Here is a 13,741-nt window from a genome sequence, read left to right on the forward strand (position 1 = left end):
GAAGAGCAATCAAACGAACAAGGATTTTAATATAGCACACCTGACTCGCCTACCACTGATAGACAACATGGCAGGCTTAACTGATGTGCAGAACAATTCAGGTGATAGCCATAAGAACCAACCAACTCATTCCCTCAATCCTTCCACGTCCCCAGCAGGTCCAATTTAAAATCAGGTGAATATGCGGAAAAATACACAGATATTATACAATTAATGGCATAACTATAGTATCTGCCCCATAACATTAGCACAGAGGGAAGTCAAACGGCACTGTTGGATGTCATACAATTTAATCCTTTCCTTTATTATCCTTTCAGGCTCAATAATTTACAGCTATATGATTTTTCACGAGAGTTTAATCCTGATGTAAACAAATAGGCGGAGCACCTTGGCTTTGCACGTGGACACAGACGTAGTTGATTGGAGAAGCAAACGTCGCACTCACTGGACTATGCGAGCTCGAAGAAAATTAGTACGTGGCATTAATTTAATTTTATGTTTGTTTATTACATTTAGATAGTCTGAAAGAGTACGTAATCAAATTAAAATATGGTTGTCATATATACCGGTGTGTATCTATACTTTTTTTAAATAAAACGGTGATTAAATAACGAGATATGAAGGCAGAAGGCGTGGTGTAATGCAGGAAGTCTTCTCATAGCGAGGGAAAGTCCCAAGCTGTATAGTGTGGAGATAAGGTGTTGCATCTTGCAGCAGCTGTCAGTGTCAGTATTCACAGTGAGAGAAATGGAGCAAGAGGTGCTCTAGCCTACGATAGCTTTCTTTAATATTCAGAAATCAATAACTAAATAACATAGGCCCTAATCTTCAGCAGTAGATCTCCCTTTAGACCCCTCTGTTTAGTTTCGCACAGCTCAAAAACTGTTCCTCGTCTATTTTAGGTAATATGCGCAGCACTGTATGTCCGAACACGAGACGTTGACGGGGCGGAGGTCGATACTACACGCTCAGCGAATCACAACTCTTTCTTTGGCTGAGGCATGGACATGCCTTGTTTACATCAGGATTAAACTCTCGTGAAAAATCATATACCTCTCAAGACGACAAAAATTAACGTGAGATCACTACCATGGTCATAAATATCATTGGTCCCGGTCCCGCCTACAGTTCTATTAAACCAACTTTGTGATACAACATTTAACAATTGAGAGCCCGAATGCCTGTGAAATAAGTGCTGTCTAAGACTACAATATCTGAAGTAGCAGAGAGGAGAGGTTCTTCCTCTATGCTTGCTACAAACCCATCAAAGTGTTCTTACTTCTACAGGAGAACTGAAAGTGAGAAAGCATGAAAGAAGGAACTGTCACTATTATCTTTGTTCCTATTGGCCAGCTCCGATCGCTGTAGAGAGGTCTATGTATTTCCCCCCCCCCCATTCGAGGTCACATGATCAGTGGCCACAGGGTTACCACATTCGGTAAAACTGTGTCCTCCACCGTAATTAAGGTACGTTTTTGATCATTCAATCTCTGTTGCAAAAAGTGTGTAGATGAACATAAACTGAGGTCTTGTCACGAGCCGGACCTAATGTATCCAGACCAATAGTCGCCACGAGCCAAACCTAAACTATCCAGACCAATGGTCTTGTCACTAGATATTCATAGGTTGGCAACCTCGTGTAGCTGCTTCACACGTAATTTGACATGCGCCAGGTTGGGGTCCGGTATACATTCACGCTATCTCCAATTCGGATCGCAGAATTTTTTTTAACCGACAGGGCGAATTCTACCATGTCCAAAAAAGGAACTTAGATGGGAAAATTACGAGTTTTTGCAAATGGTATGTAATTTTTAAATGCCAATATGTGGCGAGCGCTACGACTCTCATGCCACGGTAACCATGTTGATGACATAGTTCATCCCTGCAACCTGTGGTAGGTCAGCCATGATGAAAATATGTCACGAAGTAACATCGGACATTTAAATGGACATACTAACACCAACTAAGCATCCCATGGGCTACAGCAGAAAATGAGCACTTCAAATCACATAATGCATAGGGCCTACTGATGATATAAAGTCACCATATAAATCACAATGAACCATTAAAATACTGGAATTGAATAACAAAGGAAGAAAACATCAGAGACCGCTTCGATACCGCTTGAGAGCCCAATAAGTATGGGGCAATTTACGAACACGGGTGCATGTTTAGGAATCCGAAACGCATGTACGAAAGATATGAAACGATACGTGATGCAAAGATGAGGAGAAATCCTTCCTTTATGCTTGCCAGGGACCCAGCGCCCACCCGAAAAAAGTGTTATTACTAGGGCCCGGATGTTTATGCAGTAATAGGTTAGATTGCAAACTTACTGAAGCGAGTGACAAGTAGAGTCTACCTTCACAACGATTATGCTGTGGGGTTTGCGTAAATTTTAGGGGTACGGCCCATCAGAACCCCTATAATTTATGTTACTGTTGCTACACTATGGAAGAGCGGGTGGCCGACAGCGCCTACTAAACAAATTAGTTTGCATTCTAACCTATTACTGCATTAACATCCGGGCCCTAGTTATTACCCACACAGACAACGGAGGCTTCATTACATTGCAAGTTCACACAGTGGCATGAATAGGAAGTAGCATGTTCAAATGGTACTTACAGAAGGTTATTTAGGTATCCAGTGCACGTACTGCCGGCTTCGTCCACGAAGCCAACCAGTATTAAGTTGAAAGCACTCTAGGTTAGGTTCATCTCACTGTGATATGCAATTAAACACATAAAAAGCACATAAAACCACATTGAATGTACGAATCATTCTGTAATTAGTTAACGAGATAATACCGCGCAATGTGCATATACGAGCCATCAATGAAATATAATTTGAATTGACAGTAATGGCACAAGTAACACGACCAGGTGGTAATTGCTGCAGGTAACCACTCTGCCATCGTCGATTTACACATGCGCGTGAGAAGTACCAACCTAACAAACTTAACCACTTAGCGACTGCCTTCAACCCCTAACGCCAATACTTCTGTTTTCTGACGACGAAAGTAAATCATAGGATTACATTTGTACTGCCAAACTGCACAATGTTTATTTGCCATGGTTATACATTTGTTTCAATAATCCCTTACAAGCCACGCATATGTGTATATTTAGATGAAACCAAACTCATAAGGACCGCGCGAGTTACGCCCCCCCCCCCCCTCCTGCCACGAGGAAGGGTTGGCGGCTCTTGCTTACGTCACATTCTCGCAGGTGTACCACATGTGCTGTATATAGAGGTACAGGGAGGACGTCACGATCATATTTCTTGTCCATAGTGAAAAGTTAAATAATCAAATAAGGCAAGCATGCGCAGTAGCGAAAATTCGGACTTAGTTTTCGGATATTAATTCAGTCTCTCTCTTAACATCCGAAGACAAGACGTCAGGTATGGAAATTCTAAATTCCCATGGAGGGAATTGGATATTTTTCCACCAATAGAGCATATCAAAAATCAGATCAAAAATCTAATTTTTGACGTCAGGTATGGCGTCATCACCTCTCCGTCACCAAGTAAACATGGTCGCCGTGTGCTCTTCTAGTCCTATATAGTGTCCTTTTCGGAGTTCTATATGGAAGGTAATAGTACAGAAACCTAGTATTTTTGCACCTCTACTCCTTCCTTGTACCCTAATGAACATATCTAATAGCATATCAAGTGAACTGGAGATAGCGTGAATGTGTACCGCGACTCCAGGTTGATCGTCTACCACCTGTTCCATCGTCTGAGGTGTGCCATGCTGTTCGAATAAAATTTAAGCTGGCAACTTCCAACCTTAACAACATGAATAGGAATTAAAATTTATGGAAATCTGACTTGGAAATGCTTTTAGAAGAGAGATGTGTTCATTGCAATGTCTTGGAACCCACTAACTCGGCCCCAAAAGTACATTTACTCTTATCACCAAGTACACAGTTCAATAAAATTAGGGGAACGTTTTTGAACGTATGCCATGCTCCACAAAACAATACCTCACGCCTAAGTATATTACCAACTAAACCTTTATTTTTTACCGTTGAAGTATACAAAAGAACATTGATGGATTCGCGCTCATTTACATAACACAAACAGAAATATCCAAATAGGGGCAAAAACAATGCGATAACTGACCTCCAGGGTGAATTTTTATCACAGTTGGAGAGCTTCAGTATGGTGTATGTCCTCAACGAGTGTAAGTCAGAGGTCACGTTGCAGTATCAGGTCCCATTCATCAATGAGAACCTGTTCGAGGTCTTGGAGAGTCAGTGGTGGAACGGAACACCCACTAACACTTCTGTCAAGCCTATCCCACATGTGCTCGATGGGATTAAGTTCGGGACTCACTGCTGGCTATTCCATCTCTTGAATGTCCAGTTCTTGCAAGACAGCTGTGATGATGTGCACTACATGAGCAGTGGCATTGTCGTGCACAAGTACAAATTATGGGCCAACACAGCATGCGGCAACCAACACATGCTGTAGCAGTATCTGCTCACTGTACCCTGCAACGGTAAGATTACCACGGATAACGACAAGATCTGCACGGCCATCCATACTAATGCCACCCCACACCACCACAGAACCTTGTCTGAATCAGTCACCTTCCTGGACAACATTTGGCATGTAATGCTCACCACAGCATCTCCACACACGCTGATGTCCATCACGCTGTATCAGGAGAAATCTGGACCCGTCTGTGAACAAGACAGGTTTTCAATGGAAGCTGCCAGTTGACGTGGATACAGGCAAACAGAAGGCGAGCTGCGCGATGTTGCTGCGTTAAACAGGGCATATGAACAGGACATATGGGTCGTAAGGACACTTCTCTTAACCTGCTCCTTACTGTCTAGTCAGACACCGTGACGCCAGTGATCCTCCTGAGGTCCTGTTGCAGTTGCTCAATGACGCCACAACGCACATATAATCAGATCAGATCAGATATTGGTCATCCTGTGGGGTTGTCATGCGTCCACAACCTTGTCCAAACCTCCTTATGAACTGGCCTGTCTCATTGTAGTGATTCCACAAGCAGTGAATAACTGACAGACATTGAGATACAAAGCAACACAACGAAAAGTCCATACTTCCTGGATCACAACCCTTGTGACCTGAACCTCGTTAAGATGTCTCATGGGATGTGATGGTTGACGCACGTGCTCAAATGACCGCAGTAGTCTGTGGACCTCACGACACACGGATGCACTGGTATTCATTTTGTTTTAAGGGGTCACCTGACATTTTAATGCATGGCTACGCCTACAGATGTAGTACAACTTTGATTTGACATACACTGAGAAGCTAACATCTCATGCTATGCGGTACGGCCCTTGGAACCCAATTTACCAAATTAACGTTCACATACAAAATGTTACAAAACATGTTCCTCTAATTATTTTTTTTGAACTGTGTAGAAAGCAACAGTTACCATTGTGAATTCTTGAAGTACAAATTTGCATTAATATTAGCCAACATAAAGCTGCATGTGGCACCAATGTCACAATAACCAGATTGTATTACCAACCTGCACAGAATAAAAGTACAAAGAATGCTGAATACACGATTCCGTTTTTATCAGCCTGGAACAAATTTATGTTTTAAAGAAGTACCGAAGAGAATTAAACCGTACCCTAACCAGTTATCGGACTGGAGCAATCTTTATTTTGAAAAAGTACTGAAAACAGTTCAAATTTAGCTTTCAACCACAGAACCCTATAAAATGCATTCTAATCACCCCTTGCCAATCAGAAGTATTGTTGTTGGGTATTTAGCCCGAAGACTGGTTTGATCCTCCACAGCTATGCCAACAGCTGTCATAGATGGCCTAGGCATCACTGAAGAGGTGTACTAGGGAAATGAGGAGCGAGGTAGTTTCCCGTTGCTTTCCTCACCAAGCCAGAAGTTGCTCACATATCAGTCTGCCAGGCCTACTGAAATGCACGCACCAACTGACCCTATGAGTGGTATTTTCATACCATTCATAACAGGGACTGGCTGCATAAGGAATGGTATTAGCATCACTCACACCACAGTCACTTTCATATTGTCAAAGCCAAGGATGAGACAGAGACAGGTCAATGGAAGTGACAAATTTATTCTAGCCCATACCAGAAGACATAGTGCACTGTAAACACTATATCTCACCAGCAATTACATATATAATAACATATTTCACTGATTTACCATTTTTTTATGTACATATTTTGCACTTTGTATTACATAAAAATCCAGGCTAGGGTATTCACACAAGCTGAGTGGACCTCCCACCAGCCCTCAGATTCAAATAAAAATCCCTGACCTGGCCAGAAATTGAACCTGGGGCCTCCAAGCCTCCTAGAGTTCATGCTTGGCAAGAAATTCTATTATCACATAATATTCCCAAACAGGTTTCTTGTTACCAAACAAATTTTCATAATACCAATCTGAAGTATATAAAAAAATTAATTCAACTTTCCACCAGTAGCCCGTACAGAATGTACTGCTATCACCCAAACTGTACCCTAACCAGCGCAAACCAATGGTGTTTACACAGGGGGAACTGGAGTCCTAAGGCAGCTTTGTGGCTAACCTGGGGGCTTATGGCAAGACCCCCATTGCTAGTCCCCACCCCTACCCTAACACCAATCCAGACCAATGATCTTGTCCATCCCTACCCTAAGCAGCGCAAATCAATGGCGTTTGCGCAGGTGAATGTCACAAAGCAGATTTTTAGTCCTCAGCAGTGGCACTGGACACCTGTCTCTCCTACATGTAATACAAGGCAAGATTTAAGAAATTCCAATTCTAAATTGTATACTTTATGTCTGGTACCCTTACTGAAGCTATACCCCACACCAAGGACACTTGCGACCCTGCATTGCAACCAATTAAGATCTACTATGCTTTGGGACGAGTTCATTTAAATCATGAAGAAACTCTTAAGAGTTTTTCTTCTCTTCGCACGGTTTAGGGTTAACATTCACACACTATGTGTTTGGCAGTTACATCTCCTTTGCGTCACCTTGAATAACTAGATTTTATTACCAGCCCAGCCAGAATGAAAGAAACAGAACATGTGAAGGAAACAATGTGGAATACAACATAGGAATAATTTTATACGTAACTTACTTCAGTGCGCTGGAGGGTACAGTGCTGAAGCGGCGGTAAGGAATTCGTGCACAATCGCGCCTGTGGGGGGAAGGGAGAAGCTATTAAAGGATTAAGGAAGGTACCCCGAGCCCTAGCACATAATAGTTGCCGTGCTTGAAATGTCTCAATATTCTGCGTGTGCACGGCAGAGCGATTGTTGAGGTTCGCACTCCTATTCCCCCTATATACCAGACCACTCTTCACATAAAACAAAACGCGTTCATACAGAGGATGAATCCCACAAACTGATCCTGGACCACGTGTTGATAACTAATTTTATAATTCAGAAAGTAGACGAAACTTACAAAGAGATCACCAATTATATTATATTATTAACCGTTAAATATTTTTATGTTTATAATATGAATATTCTTTAATAATACATCCATAAATTTCTAGACCTCACCAAGTATCTTGAAAAAGTCCAGTCCGGTCCGGTGGCAAACGTCCTCTCAGCAATAGACCGCGTCAGACAAAGAATATGAATATGGCATTACCGCATCACTCGTCGGCGTCGGTACCTAAGAGAAATATACAGCACCAACCAAAAACCGACATAGAATCAAAGCGTAAATACAGAAGCTTATAAACCCTTTGCTTTAGAACTTCATCCCTCATTTTTTATAATAAAAAAATGATAAGCGGAACTCGAAAGAGCATTACTTAACCTACACAATAAATAAAGCTGAGTAGTACAATATAATTCGTTTTCACCATAGTCTCTGAAGAATTTTGTACATTGCATACACGTTATATACGTGTGGCGTCCGGAGAGGCTCAATGCAGGTCCTTCAATTTGACACCTGATAGGCGACCTGAGCGTCTGCGAGAATGCAGCCCTACCATTCATGAATTCTAATTCTCAGAAAGGCACACACTTCCAGAACGCGAACCATCGAAATTAACCAATGAAGGTGGGAATCGAATCTGGAACCCCTTGTACCAAGGACCAGCACACTAATCATTTCACCAGGGAGCTGATCATCCACTGAAATAAGCAGCGCAGCGAGGCATCCAGTTCGTTCGTTCGTTTTTCGGGGAGGCTCCCGAAGCCCGCTCCCCCCCGCGTGACCATTGACTCTATCAACATGGCCTCCGACATGCTATTATTTCTAACGAAGAAAGATAGCAGGGAAGAGTGGGAAGTGATACAAGGAGTACGGTATCTGCCGGTTTCCGAGTTAGACTCGCTACCACGGCAAGAGTTTGTATTGCTAAGGTAGTGTTAAGGTGTGGTATTGAAGGGTCAGGGGAAAACCACATTAGCAAAAAAAAAAAAAAAAAAAAAAAAAAGAAAGAGCCTACATGTAAAACCTGACATCTTGTGATAGCACATGCAAGGATGTGAGCTGGAAAGGTCCAGTGGTAGTGTTAGTTGAGAAGAGGTATCATCAGTGGCGTATGCTGGGATCAAGACTTGGGCTACCACTAGTCTTAGGTTACCCCTTTTTGATGGATGGTTTAGTGAACGTCAAGACTTCAGCGTATTGAGTTGCAGCAAAAAGCCAACGGAGAAGCCTGCTGTGTTATGAAGGCTGCTTCACAAGCTACTGCCCTGGCCTCTGCTACTGCCTATGCTCAACCCCTGATCAGTGGATATGGTAGCCTAAGGTTTAGCAAATTAAAGTCCGGCTTTGTGGCTAAATGGATAGAATGCTTGCCTTTGACCCAATGGCCACGGATCAATTTTCAGAATCAACCCCCTCATTCTGTTAATTCCCCTGGCTTGGGGAATGGGTGTGACGTCGCCATTCATTTTATCGTCATTAGGTCACCACAAAGCCTATACAGATACCATGCACCGTTATTATTATTATTATTGTTATTATTATTATTATTATTATTAAATACAAATGTTGAATTTTACAGCAGTTGTACCCATCGTTCACTGGTTAATTAGCTTCCTCGGGAGATCAGTGGTGGTGTCCGACCCATGATCAGGGGTTCGATTCCAACCAACATTAGAGAACCTGAAATATTGCATTCCATTTTAGCAGATCTCCCTATAAAAAGAACTCGCCGTTAATCTCACAGCACCATAAACAACAAATAATTCCTCCTCAAAGACAACAAACGCCGATGAGAGTGCATTCTCGCACACCACAACAATTGCATCGGCCCCAGAGACCTCTTCCCCCCTCTACACCGAAACCGAACTGTCCATCTATTCAACAACGTCTGTATATTCTACCACATTTGCCTGTAACACCAATATCCCACAATCCCTATCCCCCAACCACATCATGACAACCGCCTCCCAAAACTATGAACATCTGATCGGAAAGATATTTAACCTTATCAAGCTCCTCATTACTCAAGCTCAGTGTACAACGCCCAAGGCCTTTAACCCCGCCATAATACATAACATGATCGCAAGTATATTTACTTCAGATAATGAATAAAATACTTCAATGGAACGCAGGAAGCAGAAGACCTGACCAACTCTCCTGACGCACGCCGTGAGTGAAACTTGGCTTAAGGACGATTCTAATCTATCCATTCCTGGCTATAATGTCATCCGACAGGACCGTGAAGACGGTTATGGAGGGGTAGCGAATACAATTCCATACATTCCATACATAGAATACATAGAATCAGCTATTGATCACTCGCAGATTGCAAGTTTTCAGGCCGTTGCCACAGGAGTTCGCATTAACAACCAAGATATTACATTGGTCTCATTATATTGCCCACCGCGAATAAAAATTCAACTTCAAGAATGGTATCGGCTTACGCAGCAGATAGACCCACCTTTCCTCTTTTGTGATGATTATAACGCACATAGCACAACAAGGGGTTGCGAGATAAATGATACATATGGCGAGGCTGTCTTACAAATAGTAGATGAGTTCAATTTATTTGTGTTAAACAATGAATCGGTTACCCTGTTACCAGTACCGGGACAACGTCCCTCCACTGTCGACCTAACCATTTGTTCTTCTAATATCTCATCTGATTTTAATTGGAAAATCCTGCCGTATCCAATGGGTTCTAATCATTATGCTATCATCATTTCGCCTATTTTAGCATTACGTCCTTCACCGGTCAAACCCACTATTAAATGGAACGTTCAAAACGCTGACTGGGTCAAATACAGAAGGGTGATAGACGCAAATTTACACTATGTGTTACATAAAAAAACCACGCTTGATAAATACAACGCCTTCGTACACACCATTAATTTAGCTGTCACCATATCCATTTCTGAACGAAAACAAACCAACATCAAAAAAAGATCCCTACTCCAGGGTGGAATTCCGAATGCAGTCGACAGATAGCGAAGAGAAATCAGACCCTCAGCAAGTTAAAACGAGCAACGACAATGGAAAATTTCCTCAACTACAAGAATATAGATGCGGCAGTCAAACGCTTTCTGAAAAGGGTAAAGAAGAATAGCTGGAGATCTTATTGTGAAAAACTGACCGAGGATACACCCCGATCGCAAATATGGTCAATGGTTAACAAAATTAAGAAAAAACCGCCAGCCCCTAAAGCACTTCAATGTTGGACAGAAGAGTTTTCAGATGTTATTGCTCCACCTATGACCTCACTTCCCCCAAAACAGCGTCAACATTTGGAACTTTCCCGCCCTACGCAGGATATTCTTACATCACCTTTCACGTTACATAAATTAGAACAAGTTTTAGAAACTACACTGCAGATCTCGATCACATGTTTAGACAGTCAAAGTTCTACAGTATGCAGATGACGTATGTATCTACGCATCATCTCAGTCACTCAGTTCACCTAGAGCCACCGGCGAGTGCAGACGTACGGAGTGGAGGGTCCCTGGAGTGGGAGAAGGTAGTGTAAGTGAGGAGTGTTGGAAGTCAGCGAGGCGCTTACAGGCAATGATTGGTACAGAGCAGTACAGGGCGAGCATAGGTGGTTGGGAGGGAAGGAAGAAGAAAGAAGAAGTGAAGACAAGAAGATGCAGAATAGAACTGGATAAAATAGGATACTGTATACTTTCTGCAGCGGTGATTTTGATATTGCTTTGGATTGGGGGAGTAGAACTGAACCCAGGTCCGACTTACAGAGGAAATATGAGCAGGGAAGACATGGAAACAATCAGAAAAATCGTAACAGAAGTGGTAGCAGAGACATGTCCCCTCGAACAAATCAAGAACATGATCAAGGAACAAACGAGGGAGTTTGAAAAAATGAAGGGATGGTTTCAGGAAAAGATAGAAGACACAGCTTCACAGATGAGAAGAAATGGTGAAGAAGTTTCAGCATTAAGAGAGGAGATAGGGAGATTGCAAGAGGAGGTATCGAAACTGAAAGCCGACGTAGTTGTTAACACCCGAAGTCGCAGAAATAAATGCTTATATATATATGGAGTGCAAGAGGGTAAGAAGGAAGATAAGACGAGTATAGTTTATAAAGTAGTGGACTTAATTCAGGGTAAAATGAAAATAAATTTTAGTGAAGTGGACATTGATGATGTGACAAGAGTGGGAAGATTTAGAGGTAATAGGCCTATCAAAGTGCAATTATTTTCTACACTGATGGCTGATACAGTGGTGCGTAATGCAGGTAACGTGCAAGGAGAAAAAATATGGATAAGGAGGGACATAGGAGCTGAAGAGTGGAGGAATGAAAAAACTCTTAGAAAACACATGATACGAGCTAGGCAGCAAGGGTTGAATGCAGTCATCAGAGGACAGGAATTAGTGGTGACAGGCAACAGATGGAGGAGAGTATGGTCGGTGAATAGACTGATGGACCTAGAGCTAAGGATGAAACAAGATGAGGAGGCTAAGAGAAGTGCAGTGAATAACGGGAATGACAAACGAGTGGAAGATAATAGGCAAGTGAAAGATAACGAGGGTAGAAGTGTAATTATAGGAAGTAGTACTGAAAAGTGTCAAGAGAGACAGAACGAGGTGCTACGTGGAAGTATGAACAACGGTAAGGAAAGAGCAGTGGACGGGCAATGCAGGAGAGAGGCTGAAGATCAAAGGGGTGATGGGGGAAAGGAGAGTGAGCAACAAGAAGCTGAGAGAGCTGAGCGTAGTGGTGTAGTTAGACAAGATCAGGGTATAAAAGTAAGGCCAGTGTTAACATATGAGTACCTCGATCGGAAGTTGGGTTGGAGCTCAGGGAGAGATAGAAGATATATTTGTAGAAGAACTGGAGATGGAGGTACTGAGATTGCATTGGTGTCGAGTATAAATGATGAGTGATGGCAGATGAGTGTGTGTTAGGGCTGAATTGAGGTGTTGGAAGTAGAGGTGGTATATGTTGAAATGTGGTGTTGGAAAGGTATGGAGATGTAGTTATGATTTGTTTTAGGGTTGAAATGTGGTGTTGGAGAAATGGTGGTATGTGGTTTATGTTGAAATGTGGTGTTGGAAAGGTATGGGGATGTAGCTATGATATGTTATAGGGTTGAAATGTGATGTGGGAGAAGTGGTGGTATAAGATGGGGGAAGGCAGAAGGTAAGTGCACTTGTGGAAGGAGTAGAGCTGGTATGCTGAGGTGTGGTGTTAAGTGATATTTTGAATATTGTGATGATGTATGAGTGTATGGTATTTGTGGATGGAGATTTATTTGATGGTAGACGAGTGTGTGCTAGGGCTGAAATGTGGTGATGGAAGTAGAGGTGGTATATGTTGAAATGTGGTGTTGGAAAGGTATGGAGAGTGAGGGTGTACTCATGAGTACGTGCTTCTTTATTGGTAACATTGGTATGGCTATTTAATTTTTGGAGCTGGAAAGAGGTGAGTTTATTATAATATTATTGGTGTCTGGTATAAATGCTGAGTGATGGCAGACGAGTGTGGGTTAGGGCTGAAATGTGGTGTTGGAAGTAGAGGTGGTATATGTTGAAATGTGGTGTTGGAAAGGTATGGAGATGTAGTAATGTAACTTGGCTATTTGTAAAGTTTGGTTTGGTAGAAGATGGAGTTTTCAGTAGGTAATTGCGTGTTAGGGCTGAAATGTGGTGTTGGAAGTAGAGGTGGTATATGTTGAAATGTGGTGTTGGAAAGGTATGGAGATGTAGTAATGTAACTCGGCTAAACATAGTTGAATATATAGGTAATGAAGTGTGTTTATTTATTGTTGATATTTGGAGATGGAGGAGTGGTGGTACACGTGATATCAGAATTTAAGCGTGGAAAGGGATGAGATTTGAGAAGTGGTGTTTTGTTTGAATAATTGTCTTGAGGTGTTTTTATTAGGTGGAGTTGAAGTTGTAATAGATGTGTCTGTATAGTGAACTTGACGGTGATGGTGATATGTGTTGGTATAGGTAAGGAGTGTATTGTTATAATATGTGAAAGGTGGTGTTAGAGAGGTGGTAGATATGAGTGTTGGGTATTTATAGGTGAAATTTTGGTTTGGTGGCGTAAGTGGAAGAAAGCTTGGTAGGTAAATCTGATCATTTAATTGAGATGGTTTTATCTATTGCTGAAATTTTTGGAGGTGATATTATTGCCTTTGTGTTTGGTACGCAAGTGCTGAAATGATGATTGATTAGTTGTATAGTGATGTAAGTGTTGAGTGAAATAAGGACAACTGAAGAGTATGGGAGTAAGTATGTATAAAATGTAGGTGAGTTCGTAAGAGTGAATACTGGTTGGCAAATGGTGATTCAATGATGTATTGTGTAAT

General features: G+C 42.0%; 1 long non-coding RNA gene across 4 annotated transcripts in view; it reads right to left on the bottom strand.

The window, feature by feature from the left end:
- LOC136886507 (uncharacterized) overlaps positions 1-7,620 on the bottom strand; it is a 58,223-nt gene extending 50,603 nt beyond the window's left edge. For 2 of the 4 annotated variants that reach the window (XR_010861809.2, XR_010861810.2), the window contains exon 1: positions 7,526-7,620. This is a non-coding gene — a long non-coding RNA (uncharacterized lncRNA). Of the gene's footprint in view, positions 1-2,625; positions 2,722-7,525 lie in introns of all 4 variants that reach the window. The other 2 variants (XR_010861812.2, XR_010861811.2) reach the window with 2 other exon arrangements.
- Between the last annotated feature and the right edge of the window lie 6,121 nt (positions 7,621-13,741).

Source organism: Anabrus simplex, chromosome X, assembly GCF_040414725.1.
Source record: "Anabrus simplex isolate iqAnaSimp1 chromosome X, ASM4041472v1, whole genome shotgun sequence".
NCBI lineage: Eukaryota > Metazoa > Arthropoda > Insecta > Orthoptera > Tettigoniidae > Anabrus > Anabrus simplex.